The sequence below is a fragment of the Cryptomeria japonica genome, chromosome 11 (assembly GCF_030272615.1).
Source record: "Cryptomeria japonica chromosome 11, Sugi_1.0, whole genome shotgun sequence".
In the NCBI taxonomy this organism is placed as follows: Eukaryota; Viridiplantae; Streptophyta; class Pinopsida; order Cupressales; family Cupressaceae; genus Cryptomeria; species Cryptomeria japonica.
Window position 1 is genome coordinate 571,764,051 of NC_081415.1, and position 16,057 is coordinate 571,780,107.

Sequence of the window (16,057 nt, forward strand, 5' to 3'; positions counted from 1 at the left end):
AGCTGATTTTAGTTCGAAGAAGTGGACCATTAATTTTGGGATCCAATAGGATGGACAAAGGCATTGATATTGGGGTCACATTTTAAATTTTATATTGTAATATTTTTTTGTCAAGGATGTTAGCAAGAGCAATTATGTTGTAGATTTTGCATGGTCGTATCTATATGGGTAGGGTCCTATCTACTAAAGGGTACTAGCACCCTCCTAGTACATTGGAGTCTTGTACAATACAAACAATGTCCCTACAGGTTTTGTGGTATCTTTTATAAGTGCACCAACATCCTATATAAGTTAAGCATCATCATTTATGTTGTCTTGAAAAACTAACAAAAGTATTTTTTATTTACTGCTATACCAACATGTTTAAAACGGACAAATTTGGTTCCTAAGGCACATTTGGGGGATATATAGTAATCAATTTCTTGGGTTGATTCAACAATAATATAAATGGAAATATATTGTAAGTGTCTAAAAATACATTTAGTTGCAGGTGTAGGTTGTTTCAAAATAATGGTGAATTGTGATGTGTTCTCTTGGAGGATATCTCATATGCTCACATCTGGTCTTAGATTCATGTGTGTGTGCACAAGAGAGAGAGAGAGAGAGAGAGAGAGAGAGAGAGAGAGAGAGAGAGAGAGAGAGAGAGAGAGAGACGTCTTTTAAGCTTCTTAGATAATTGGAGGTGAATTAAGGTTTCGGGGAAGAAAAGGGAGAGTGTTGTGGTGAGAAAGGAAAAGTTTGAATTGGGAGATGGTAAGATGTGCAATTGTGTCCTTAAGAAGAGAGAGAGAGAGAGAGAGAGAGAGAGAGAGAGAGAGAGAGAGAGAGAGAGAGAGAGAGAGAGAGAGAGAGAGAGAGAAGTATTTGGGGGTAGAAACATTGATGCTGAATGGAAGAAATAAATTCAAATGTGAGTTCAAATGAGAGGAGACAAATTGGAGATGATTCACAGTCTTTCTTCCTTAAAAACAATTAAAGTTATGCTTATTGAGTAAAAATGTGAAAAAAAATATTTGAAAAATGTTAGGTATGTATTTTCCATCTTTATAATTTTTTCTTTTTTTAAAAATAATCCCTGGTAAAATTTTTAATGTGACCGGTGAGGCTAGCATGACACGCCCTCTGGCTCCACGAGAAACACTTTTGAGTTAAAGCTATGAACCGATGAGGCCTCAACCGGGGGAACTCATCCCCACACTTCACTTGTTCAAACCCGTGAGCACAACGGCCCAGCGAAGACACAAGGCCTGCGAGCACAATGGCCCAGCAAGGGTTTGAACCATGGTGGCCACTTCACCAATGAAATGTTTTAACCACGACACTACATGTCCAAAGACGATCTTTATAATTGCATAAGATATTTCTAAATGAAAAAAGAATTTCTACTAAAAAATATATATATTTTTCTTATATAAATTTTATAGATTTAACCAAATTATATAAATAATAAAATCCCTATTCTTAAAAAGACCAAATACACTTTAGCACAATGTATTTATAAAAAATAATGATATTGCCTGTTATCATACACACTAATTAAAACTCAACCCCTTCCATGTTAATAATATCTTATAATTAATTGCAATATACAATATGCCACTCCGGTAAATAATATTTTTGGTATTAATTACCATTTGGAAGCAAGAAGATAAATCTTTAGGTATCAGGTGGGGCCATTTCACCTACTACCATTAGCAAACAACCTTACAACTCATGCCTAATGGCCCACATACATAGTGGATAACACAATCACTTTTGATGGGAGCGTTTTGGAAATAATGAGATCATTTCTGGAACTCAATAACCCAGACTCCATTAACACAATAAATTGGCTTCACACCTCCTGCAAATCTTGTTGCTTTTGCAAGGTCTTTGCAAGGTCTGTGAACTCAAATGCATTAACCCCATGTGCCTTGGTGAATGGTTAACTTCCTTCAAGAATATCATCCTTAAGATAATTCCAAGTGTTTATGAACACCTTGTCCTGGTTCATCAAGGCCAGTGGTGCCAAGGACAGACCATCCTTGTTGTGCAGAAGGTATTTGCAGACAGGAGTCCGACCATAGCGCCTCTCAGGCTTTCCATTCTTGTTTGTGGATACAGAACAGCTGAGGAGGGAACGACTTGCTAGAACTCTCAGAATCCTATCTAGAGTAATTGCTGCATCTGGGTTTGTTGCATTTGGAATTTGGGACACAATCTGAGCAGGGGAAACTTGAAGGCCATCACCTGCATTGGCTATGATCTGTAGCGCATCAAGATCTATTGCAGCGTTGATGGCCATAGGGAGGCAGGTGAAGAAGCCTAGCTCAATAGTCACAAGCCATTCTTCCTTGTTGATAATGGTGCCACTAGCAGATTCTAAGGCACATTGACAAAGATTTCTATATGATATAATAAGATACATTTGGTGAGCTCAACATTATCTCCATGTCGTCGACATGATCTTTGAATTCAGCATCATATATATGCCCACACGTGAATAGGCTTCCAGGTTTAAATTCACATTTTCCAGGTTTAACTTCACAAATGAAGATATCATGAAAGAGCACCATGAATTCAAAAGTCTACTATCCATTCAATCAAGTCACAATCTTCATTTGATCTTGCTACCCGTGGAGTTTCCCATTTTACTTTGGCACATTCGTTGGTGCTAGAGACTCGGTGATGTTTGTTCTTTTAAGTGGATCATTTCTTGAAAAGCCTTTCAATTTCTGTGAAGTTCAAATTGTCTAGTGATCCAATCTCTTTCTCATCATTGAATCTCTTTAAAATCAATAGACTATGCATGATTTGAGGATTTGTCAAATTACATAATTATTCGATAGAATTTTTCTTTTAATTAATATTGCACACTTAGCGTATTGTGGGGATCATATTGTAACGGTTTTGCAGGCTCCATCATTCCCTCTGTTTCAACGTTAGCATAGACTTCCACATTGTCACCATGCTGAATCTGGCCTTTGCCTCAATATTGGATTAGAGAATTTTTAAAATCTTCATCAATAATCAGAAGATCAGAAAGAGCGCTTAGGGTTTCACTAGCACTCTGCAAGCCATCATAGCCATTTCCATAAGAGTCTGTCACGATGTATTCCATGCGAGAGAACTCTACACGGTCATTGCCACTCTTCGATATCAATATCGCCACATCTTCATATGGGTCACCGCCAACATGGAGGAGTTGGAATTGCAGGGTTCGAGCATCCTCTGCTCCACGACCGACATGCACCCCAAATCCTCCTTTAATTCCTCATCGCTCACTTGAATATTTTCTAGGAGATCTTTCCACCTGTATAAGTCCCCTGAGTTCCTCATTTCCGACTCACCTTCTTCTTTGTAAGGCCTCTGTCTGAGAAGGGATATTGTTAAATTTTCTGCATAGCAGAATACAAATCTAGCTACAAAAAGAAGACAAAGGTGTTGAGAAAACAGAGCAAAAAAACAGAAGAAAAGAAACTCTATTAATTCAATGTGTTTTACAATATGCCTAAAAGCATGATTTTATTCAAAGAATGAACCACCAAAAGAACTGAAATTATGGAGGAATCATAAACTAGAGGATATGCATGAAGAGTTAAACTGAAATTATGAGGAAGATGTAGAGTTTAACAATGCACTCCTTGGTTAGCTGACACAAATCTATCAACATATCAGTGCTGGTTACGGTGGAACACAAGTTTCCCGTAAATCATGGGCACCAAACTGTTGCATGCACTAACAAAACCCCCTTAAGTCTAACTAAGGAGAAATAAACCTAATGAAAGGAAAGAGGAAAGAGGGAAAACCCAGTGAGAATAAAAACCCCCCTCAAAATTATAAGAGATGCAACTATATGAAGTGCATGATAATATCCTTTGAGATACAAGAAAAGTGTGAACGACTGTCGAATGATGACCGCCAGAGTGCTAAATGAAGAACCTCGTCACAAGCCAAGATGACGATCAAGATCAAGAATCTGCATGAGTGCCCTCAATGACACTACTCAAACAATAATCAGATGGAAAACAAAGAAAAAACATCTGACATTCGAAGATGCACGTGGCAAACGAATGTGCACGAGTGACCCCAAAGACACTACTGAACCATGCAAGAAGAAGCTGCTAGTCGAAAATAAGGGTGCCAATAGTGAACTAATCAAACTTGAAACAAAACCAAGAAGCATTAGCACTAATAGTATAAAATCTCCTTCATAATATGACAAAGGAGAAACAAGATAAGTCCACTGAAATGATGTGTCACAAAGGAGAAGATGAAGGCAAGGCCCGTGAATAGAGGTTTACGTCAACTTTCATTCTTCAGAAATCTGCCCGCAAATAATTAGTCCTTCCTCCTAGCTCTCAGGCTTTGATACCATGTTAATTTTTCTGCATAGCTAGAAAAAGAAGACAAACTTCTTGAGAAAACAGAGCAAAAAAATAGAAGAAAAGAAATTGTATTAATTCAATGTGTTTTACAATATGCCTGAAAGCATGATTTTATACAAAGAATAAACCACCAAAAGAACTGAAATTACAGTGGAATCATAAACTAGAGGATATGCATGAAGAGTTACACTGAAATTACGAGGAGGATGTAGAGTTTAATAATGCACTCCTTGGTTAGCTGATGCAAATCTAGGAATGCATCAGTGTTGGTTACAGTGGAACACAAGTTTCCTGTAAATCATGGGCACCAAACTGTTGCATGCACTAACAGATATGAGCTTCTCCAGCTTGGCTGCGATAACGGTATGCTCCATGTTACCAAGAACAAGTTGAATGGGAACAACATCGAGTACCAGACAAAATTCATTATCTATAGGAACGAGGCATTCAACACTGCCAGTATCATTTTCATCACTGCTATCAATATTCAATAGTAGGAATACACAATCCCTCCAATTGCTTCCAGCTTCATCCTTGCATTCTAGTAGCCCTGTCCAAAACCAAATAATCACTAACTTGAGATCCCCAATATTGTTGAAGCCAATGCTTAGTTGTTAAAATAATAAGAGAGCAGTCAGTGCTTGCATATCCTCGCCATGAGCCTTCCCTGGAAAAGGCTAGAGGATCCATCATGGATATCCCAATACAAAGAGTTTGCAATTAAATTTTTGCATGTTGCAATGAAATTCCAGGTCCTAGATCCCTTTGGATGAGAGTTAGATCTTAGAAGATTTTGAGGATCCGCATCTATAATGTATTTTGTTGCCATTATCCTTCCCCATATTATTTTAGGGTCCTTAATGAACTTCCAAACGACTTTAGCTTCAATGAGTTTGTTCTGCAAGTGAAGATTTTTTATTCCTAGACCCCCCATGGACTTGGGTTTGATGATTTTATCCCATGCAATTAGAGAAATTTTATGTTTTTCTTCAGTGTTTTGCTAGAAGAAGTTTCTCATCTTTCTAATGATGAAAGAATTTGCAGTACAAGTGAGCGATAAAATTGATAAAAGGTAGATGGGTATTGCATAAATAACTGCTTGGAGCATTACCAACCTACCAGCCCATGATAGCCATTTCCTTTCCGAGGAGTTAATAATCTGATCCATCTTTAACTTCAGAAGATCCAAAAGTTTGGAGTTCCTCAATCCTTTGTCAATTCGGATGCCCAGGTGAATACAGGAAAGAATGCATGTTTTACAGTTCAAAATTATTTAGATCTTAACCTCTAAGGGGGTAGGGGTGGATAAGAACTTTATTTATTATTTTTCTTTATTGATAATTTGGCTTGAGGCCTTCCCAAAGGAGTCTAGGCGCATTTTCAGCTGAATTGCTTCCTTGATCCTTGATACACACAACAAGAGGTTATCATCTGCAAATTCCAGTGCCAGTCAATGAAAAATCCGACGAGGATGTTGTATGTCCTATGACATTCTCTCGTCGGACAGGAGTCAGAATTCCGACGTTCACCCAGGAAACATCCAACGAGGATGTTGTATATCTGATGACATTCTCTCGTCGGATGAGCGGTCATGGCCACCGTCGGAAGAGTCTCGGGTGTCATCATAATTCCGACGTCCACCCAAGAAACATCCGATGAGGATGTTGTATGCGCGACGACATTCTCTCGATAGATGAGCGGTCATGGCCGCCGTTAGAAGAGTCCTAGGTACCGTCAAAATTCCGACGCTAGTCAATGAAACATACGACGAGGATGTTGTATGTCCTATGGAGTTCTCTCATTAGATAGGTGTTGGAATTCCGACATCCACCTAGGAAACATCCGACGAGGATTCTATATTCCCAACGACATTCTCTCGCCAGATGAGTGGTAATGGCCATTGTCGGAAGAGTCTTGGATGCCATTGGAATTCCGACACTAGTCAATGAAACATCTGACGAGGATGTTGTATGTCATATGGAATTCTCTTGTCAGCCATGTGTTGGAATTCCTACGTTCACCCAGGAAACATCCGACGAGGATCTTGTATGCCCGACGACATTCTCTTGTCAGATGAGCAGTCGTAGCCGCCATCAGAAGAGTCCTGGGTGCCGTCGGAATTCTGAATTCCACCCAGGAAATATCTGGCGAGGATGTTGTATGCCCAATGAAATTCTCTCACTAGATGAGCGGTCATGTCCGCCATCGGAAGAGTCCTGGGTGCCCTTGGAATTCCGACGCTAGTCAATGAAACATTTGACGAGGATGTTGTATGTCCTATGGCGTTCTCGGTGTTATCTTTTGTGGATGGTTGGTAAATGATTTATGTTTTATATTTGTGCTTAACTATTATATCTATTGTTCTAGTATTCGGTTTATGTATTCTAGTAATAAGGTTTCAATGCATAAGGTTCTATAATCTGTTGACAACTGATTCACCCGCACTCTTAGTTTTTCTTTGGTTATCTGAGTTGTCTAACAATAATAGCATGCTAAATGTGGTCTAAATTTTTTGTGGAACTTTTTTTAGAGTGGACATGGAAAAGGAGAGCATGATGGAGTAGGAGATTGTGTGAAGAGTGCACTTTGCCAATACAAACTTGGAGGTAACAACATACGAAATTTAAGTGAGATAGTAGATTGGTGCAAAAGTCATTTTGGTGCATGTGACACAACATACAAAAAATTATATTTTTGGTAAGTTAAAGATATTGATCAATCATAATTACCAAATAATTAATTGCATTAGAAGTTTACATGAAGTGATGACTACAGGACATAGCAAACTGATTGTGATTGAGGTTTACGTCAACTTCCATTCTTCAGAAATCTGCCTACAAATGATTGTCCTTCCTCCTAGCTCTCAGGCTCTGATACCATGTTAATTTTTCTACATAGCAGAATATAGATCTAGCTAGAAAAAGAAGACAAACTTCTTGAGAAAACAGAGCAAAAAAGTAGAAGAAAAGAAACTGTATTAATTCAATGTGTTTTACAATATGCCTGAAAGCATGACTTTATAAAAAGAATCAACCACCAAAAGAACTGAAATTACGGTGGAATCATAAACTAGAGGATATGCATGAAGAGTTAAACTGAAATTATGTGGAAGATGTAGAGTTGAACAATGCACTCCTTGGTTAGCTAATGCAAATCTAGTAATGCATCAGTGCTGGTTATGGTGGAACACAAGTTTCTCGTAAATCACGGGCACCAAACTGTTGCATACACTAATAGATATGAGCTTCTCCAACTGGGGTGTGATAAGGGTAAGCTCCATGTTACCGGGAACAAATTGAATGGGAACAACATCGAGTACCAGACAAAATTTATTATCTATAGGAACGAGGCATTCAACACAGCCAGTATCATTTTCATCACCGCTATTAGCATTCAATAGTAGGAATATGCAATCCCTTCAATTGCTTCTAGCTTCATCCTTGCATTCTAGTAGCCGTGTCCAAAACCAAATAATCACTAACTCGAGATCTGCAATATTGTTGAAGCCAATGCTTAGCTGTTAAAATATCAAGAGAGCAGTTAATGCTTGGATATCCTCGCGATGAGCCTTCCTAGAAAAGGCTAGAGGATCCATCATGGACATCCCAAGACAAAGAGTTTGCAATTAATTTTTTGCATGTTGCAATGAAATTCCAGTTCCTAGATCCCTTTGGATGAGAATTAGATCTTAGAAGATTTTAAGGATCCCCATCTATAACATATTTTGTTTCCATTATCCTTCCCCATATTGTTTTGGGGTCTTTAATGAACTTCCAAACTAGTTTAGCTTCCAAGACTTTGTTCTGCAAGTGAAGATTTTTTATTCCTAGACCCCCCATGGACTTGGGTTTGATGATTTTATCCCATGCATTAGAGAAATTTTATGTTTTTCTTCATTGTTTTGCCATAAGAAGTTTCTCATCTTTCTAATGATGAATGAATTTGCACTAGAAGTGAGCAATAAAAATGATAAAAGGTAGATGGGTATTGCATAAATAACTACTTGGAGCATTACCAACCTACCAGCCCATGATAGCCATTTCCTTTCCGAGGAGTTAATAATCTGATCCATCTTTAACTTCAGAGGATCCGAAAGTTTTGAATTCCTGAATCCTTTTTCAATTGGGATGCCCAGGTGAATACAGGAAATAATGCATGTTTTACAGTTCAAAATTATTTGGATCTTAACCTCTAACTATGCAGGGGTGGATAAGAATTTTATTTTTTATTTTTCTTTATTGATAATTTGGCCTGAGGCCTTCCCAAAGGATTCCAGGAGCATTTTCAGCTGAATTGCTTCCTTGATCCTTGCTACACACAACAAGAGGTTATCATTTGCAAATTCCAATGCTAGTCAATGAAACATCCGACGAGGATGTTGTGTGTCCTATGGCATTCTGTCGTCGAATGGGTGTCGGAATTCCGATGTCCACCCAGGAAACATCCAATGAGGATGTTATATTTCCGATGACATTCTTTCGCTTGATGAGCGGTCATGGCCACCGTTGCAAGAGTCCCGGGTGTCATCATAATTCTGACGTCCACCCAAGAAACATCCGATGAGGATTCTATATGCCCGACGACATTCTCTCGCCAAATGAGTTGTCATGGCCGTCGTCGGAAGAGTCCTAGGTACCATCAAAATTCTGACGTTAGTTAATGAAACATAAGACAAGGATGTTGTATGTCCTATGGAATTCTCTCATCAGATAGGTGTTGGAATTCCGACGTCCACCTAGGAAACATCCGATGAGGATTCTATATTCCCAACGATATTCTCTCACCAAATGAGCGGTCATGGCTATTGTCAGAAGAGTCCTAGATGCCATTGGAATTTCGATGCTAGTCAATGAAACATCCGACGAGGATGTTGTATGTCCTATGGAATTCTGTTGTCAGACGGGTGTCAGAATTCCTACATTCACCCAAGAAACATACGACGAGGACCCTGTATGCCCAATGACATTCTCTCGTCGAATGAGCAGTCATGGCTGTTGTCAGAAGAGTCCTCAGTGTCGTCGGAATTCTGAAGTCCACCCAAGAAACATCTGACGAGGATGTTGTATGCCTGATAAAATTATCTCACCGAATGAGCGGTCATGTCCACCATCAAAAGATTCCTGGGTGCCCTCAGAATTTCGATGCTAGTTAACAAAACATCTGACGACGATGTTGTATGTCCTATGGCATTCTTGGTGTTACCTTTTGTGGATGGTTGGTAAAAGTTTTATGTTTTATATTTGTGCTTAACTATTATACCTATTGTTTTGGTATTTGGTTTATGTATTCTAGTAATAGGGTTTCAATGCATAAGGTTGTATAATCTATTAACAACTGATTCACCCGCACTCTTTGTTTCTCTTTGGTTATCCGAGTTGTCTAACAACAATAGCATACTAAATGTGGTCTAAATTTTTTGTGGAACTTTTTTTAGAGTGGACATGGAAAAGGAGAGCATGATAAAGTAGGAGATTGTGTGAAGAGTGCACTTAGCCAATACAAACTTGGAGGTAACAACATACGAAATTTAAGTGAGATAGTAGAATGGTGCAAAAGTCATTTTGGTGCATGTGACACAACATACAAAAAATTCTATTTTTGGTAGGTTAAAGATATTGATCAATCATAATTACCAAATAATTAATGGCATTAGAAGTTTAGATGAAGTGATGACTATAGGACATAGAAAACTGATTGTGATTGAGGTTTACGTCAACTTCCATTCTTCAGAAATCTACCTACAAATAATTAGTCCTTCATCCTAGCTCTAAGGCTCTGATACCAAGTTAATTTTTTTGCATAGCAAAATACAGATCTAGCTAGAAAAAGAAGACAAACTTCTTGAGAAAATAGAGCAAAAAAATAGAAGAAAAGAAACTATATTAATTCAATGTGTTTTACAATATGCCTAAAAGCATGATTTTATACAAAGAATTAACCACCAAAAGAACTGAAATTACGGTGGAATCATAAACTAGAGGATATGCATGAAGAGTTAAACTAAAATTACGAGGAAGATGTAGAGTATAACAATGTACTCCTTGGTTAGCTTAAGCAAATCTAGCAGTGCATCAGTGCTGGTTACGGTGGAACACAAGTTTTGCGTAAATCACAGGCACCAAACTGTTGCATGCACTAACAGATATGAGCTTCTTCAGCTTGGGCATGATAAGGGTATGCTCCATGTTACCGTGAACAAGTTAAATGGGAACAACATCAAGTACCAGACAAATTCATTATCTATAGGAACGAGGCACTCAACACAGCTAGTATCATTTTCATCACCCCTATCAGCATTCAACAATAGGAATATGTAATCCCTCCAATTGCTTCCAGCTTCATCCTTATATTCTCGTAGCCCTATCCAAAACCAAATAATCACTAACTCGAGATCCCTAATATTGTTGAAGCCAACACTTAACTGTTAAAATATTAAGAGAGCAATCAATGCTTGGATATCCTCACCATGAGCCTTCCCAGAAAAGGCTAGAGGATCCATCATGGATATCCCAAGACAAAGAGTTTGCAATTAAATTTTTGCATGTTGCAATGAAATTCCAGGTCCTAGATCCCTTTGGATGAGAATTAGATCTTAGAAGATTTTAAGGATTCCCATCTATAATGTATTTTGTTGCCATTATCCTTCCCCATATTGTTTTAGGGTCTTTAATGAACTTCCAAACTAGTTTAGCTTCCAAGACTTTGTTCAGCAAGTGAAGATTTTTTATTCCTACACCCCCATGGACTTGGGTTTGATTATTTTATCCCATGCAATTAGAGAAATTTTATGTTTTTCTTCAGTTTTTTGCCAGAAGAAGTTTCTCATCTTTCTAATGATGAAAGAATTTGCACTAGAAGTGAGCGATAAAAACGATAAAAGGTAGATGGGTATTGCATAAATAATTGCTTGGAGCATTACCAACCTACCAGCCCATGATAGCCATTTCCTTTTTGAGGAGTTAATAATCTGATCCATCGCTAACTTCAGAGGATTTGAAAGTTTTGAGTTCCTGAATCCTTTGTCAATTGGGATGCCCAGGTGAATACAGGAAAGAATGCATGTTTTACAGTTCAAAATTATTTGGATCTTAACCTCTAAGGGGGAAGGGGTGGATAAGAATTTTATTTTTTATTTTTCTTTATTGATAATTTGGCCTAAGGCCTTCCTAAAGGATTCCAAGAGCATTTTCAGCTGAATTGCTTCCTTGATCCTTGCTACACATAGCAAGAGGTTATCATCTGCAAATTCCAATGCCAGTCAATGAAACATCTGAGGAGGATGTTGTATGTCCTATGGCATTCTCTTGTCGGACAGGTGTCAGAATTCTGATGTCCACCCAGGAAACATCCAACAAGGATGTTGCATTTTTGATGACATTCTCTCGTTGGATGAGTGGTCATGGCCGCCATCGGAAGAGTCCTCGGTGTCATCATAATTCCGATGTCCACCTAAGAAACATCTGATGAGGATGTTGTATGCCCAACGACATTCTCTCGCCAGATGAGCGGTCGCGGCCGCCGTCAGAAGAGTCCTAGGTACCGTGAAAATTCCGACGCTAGTCAATGAAACATACGACGAGGATGTTGTATGTCCTATAGAATTCTCTCATCAGATAGGTGTTGGAATTTCGATGTCCACCCAGGAAACATCGGACAAGGATTCTATAGTCCCAACGACATTCTCTCGCTAGATGAGCGGTCATGGCCGCTGTCGGAAGAGTCCTGGATACCATTGGAATTCTGACGCTAGTCAATGAAACATCCGACAAGGATGTTGTATGTCCTATGGAATTCTCTTGTCAGACAGGTGTCGGAATTACTACGTTTACCTAGGAAAGATCTGATTAGGATCCTGTATGTTCGATGACATTCTCTCGTCAGATGAGAAGTCATGGCCATCGTCGGAAGAGTCCCGAGTGTCGTCGAAATTCTGAAGTCCACCCAAGAAACATCTGACGAAGAGGTTGTATGCCTAATGAAATTCTCTCTTTGGATGAGCGTTCATGTCCACCATCGAAAGAGTCTTGGGTGCCCTCGGAATTTTGATACTAGTCAATGAAACATCTGACGAGGATGTTGTATGTCCTATGGCATTCTCGGTGTTATCTTTTGTGGATGGTTGGTAAATGTTTTATGTTTTATATTTGTGCTTAACTATTATATCTATTGTTCCAATATTCGGTTTATGTATTCTAGTAATAAGGTTTCAATGCATAAGGTTCTATAATCTATTGACAACTGATTCACCCGCACTCTTAGTTTTTCTTTGGTTATCTGAGTTATCTAACAACAATAGCATGCTAAATGTGGTCTAAATTTTTTGTGGAACTTTTTTTAGAGTGGACATGGAAAAGGAGAGCATGGTGGAGTAGGAGCTTGTGTGAAGAGTGCACTTCGCCAATACAAACTTGAAGGTAAGAACATAAGGAATTTAATTGAGATAGTAGAATGGTGCAAAAGTCATTTTGGTGCACGTGACACAACATACAAAAAATTCTATTTTTGGTAGGTTAAAGATATTGATCAATCATAATTACAAAATAATTAATGGCATTAGAAGTTTACATGAAGTGATGACTATAGGACATAGCAAACCTCTTGTGATTGAGGTTAGATAATAACCATGTTTTTGTGTTGATTGCATTGAAAACAATGCAAATATTCAACAATGTCAGAACATTAGAGATGTATTTAGTTTAGAATGGAAGATGAAACAATTTGTCACAATGCCTCCTTTTAAAGATAGTGACATTGTAGATATTCGTGATCCTATATATTCAGTTGATTATGAACAAGTTTCTGATTTAGCTGTGCTACGTACACTTGAATTTTCTTTAAATATAATTATGCTTTTTCATGTACTTTGTTTAAATTTTATTTCAGTGTGAATTCATTTTACATTGTACCATACAATTTATAGTTTAATTGTTTGTATTTTTCCATGTATAGGCGATATTTTTGTGGTGCTTGCAGATCCTAACAATGTAGAAGGTGTTGACTATTACCCACTATGATGCACAAAACCAAAATATAAATTGTCAGAATCAATGGAAGATGTCAGTGGGGAACAATATCCCACTAGATGAGTCATTCTTGAAGGCACTTATCAACAAACGAAGATAGATAACAATGGTGTTACATTTACTGAATACATGCCCAGCCAAAAAGTTTTACATTATAGTCATTTAGTTATAACAACAAGATTACATTTTGAAACATTATAAAAAAGAGTTTTTGTCCCCCAAAAGTGGAGGTTGCCTATAAAAGATCATGAAAGGATATTAGAGATAGTAAAAGATAGAGGATCCATATTTTATGTACCATGAACTCACTTAATTTATTAGAACAAGTGAATTCAAAATTGGTATTCATTTATTATGTGATGAGTTATCACAAGTCATGATGAGTTATCCCTATCGACAAGATTTGTTGGTATTTTTATAATGAGTTATGATCACTTGACCAGATACACTGCACCTAGGTAATTGTGTTATGATTTGTAGAGACTGACATGAAATCCAAATGTCTATATATTGACATCATAATGCATTATTTTGTATGAGAGAAGTGATATGTTATGTGAAAAGGCAAAAGTGTTAAGTCACAGAGTATGTTGGTAAAGAAGTGTTAAGTGTGCAGAAGAGGATCTATACAAGCAATTTGTGCTACTACTAGATCACATCACCTATTGTCTTCTAATCACTGCAACAGTCAAATCCCCTAACCGGGTAATCTCTAACAAGCTTCATTGTTCAAATTCTCTAACCAGGTGATCCATTAGTTTGGATTCAAAAATCCTCCACCGAGGTTACTCCTTACATGATACTACCTTTTACAGGGTATAGCTTTTGACTAAGCTCTAGGATCTATAATAGGATTCGCTCCTAGCAGAGCATTTTGTAGACCCTAATAGGTCAGTTACCTATTACTGTAGATAGTTAACTTGTGAGTCCCATATTACCGTTACATTTACCTATTTGGGTTTTCCAGGTATAAACACTTGTGTTATGGTGGATGTTTTAAATATTGTGGATGTTGTTATATCATTTTTTATTGCATGCATAGTGTTTAACAAACTTGTTTAGTTTATCTGTCGACCAGTGTTTAATGTAGTACTATTTTTGGTGTCACTGATTCACCCCCCCTCTCAGTGCTTTATAAGCCCATCAATTGGTATTAGAGCCTAACTTCTTTAAAGCCTAGTCACTTGGAAGGGAACCCTAAAGCTACCATGGGGGATATGAGCTACTTTGAGATGGCGAGAGAGCTTGAGGCTAGTAGGAATGAGCTTGAAACCATAAGGGTCAAACAGAAAGCTTCTCGGGTCAAAAGAAGAGAGCTAACTGAACAACTATTAGAAATATGTCTTAACAGTTCTTCAGATGAGGCTAATATTGATGCTTTTGCTGAGGAAGTTGAAAAATTAAACAGTCAAAAGTTAAATCTAACGAGAGAGATAGAAGGTCTTACTATCCGCATGAGTCAAGAATTGGAAGCTAGGAGAACTATTGAGGATCTCACCAAAGAAAGAGATCATGAGATTGCCAATATAAAGCGAGAGAATGCTACCTTGCATGAGCATTTGAATGCGGAAAGAGAAGAAAAAGAGAGCCTACAACTAGATCTAGAATTAGCATCATCTCTAAGAGAGAACCTACTAGAACATAATGAAAATCTCCCTAGAAAGCTCACTGAAGTGAATGGGAAATTGGAAAAGTTCAAAAAAAGTTCTACCTTGCTAGAAGAGAAAATTCAATCACAAAGGAAGAATGGTGATACTTTTGGACTTGGTTTTCACACATCTGAAAAAGATGAATGTTCTGGTACCAAGAGCAACATTCTTAAGAATAAATCTTATCCTAAGGTCAAAAATCCTATCGGTAAGAGGGTCTTTAAAACTATTTGTTTTGTTTGCCATAAACATGGTCACACTGTAAATGTTTTGTTGGCATTGTGTTTTCATTATGTCAACTAGTATGGGATGACTACCAGTAGAAGAGATGTATGTGCAAAACTGCTATGGAGGAATATAGGATGTGATATCTTCGATATCACCATGTGTTGCAAAGCACCGATAAGCTAAGGAAGATGACCTCAGGAGTCACCAGTACACGAGTTAGTGCCTGACTTGTGTGATGAGATAGAAAGATATCTGAGCGGTTGTTTGTGATAAAGAGGCAGAATATTATCTGAATCACATCAACACTAGACGTGAAGATCACAAGTATGTTGTGAGGATGCAGAACAATAGGAATTGCACCTGATGAAGATAGAGTCATCATGAGAAGTAATGACTAATAGTGAAAGTGCCATCACCGGATCACATGTGCCTGTTTCATGAAATGCTGCACAAACAGGAAAGTCACATGAGTACACTGTAGGATGTAGAAGGCAAGATGCCACTCCATCAATAATAGGAAATTATCTCTAGGTATGCATGGTGTGAATCATGACTCTTTGAGGTAAGAGAGAAGAGGTAAACGCATGTTGAAATGTTGGTACAAATGAAGTGTGATGTGTTTGTCACTTTATCAAACTAGCAGAGATATGATCAGAGTTGATCAAGGAAAAGGCATAACTGAGCAGATGCATAAAGAGGCAGAATGGAATGACTGAAGAAGGAGTCTAGTGAAGGTTTATGACTTGTGTCATCAAGAGTGCTTATCGATATGTATGTTTACCAGTAATTT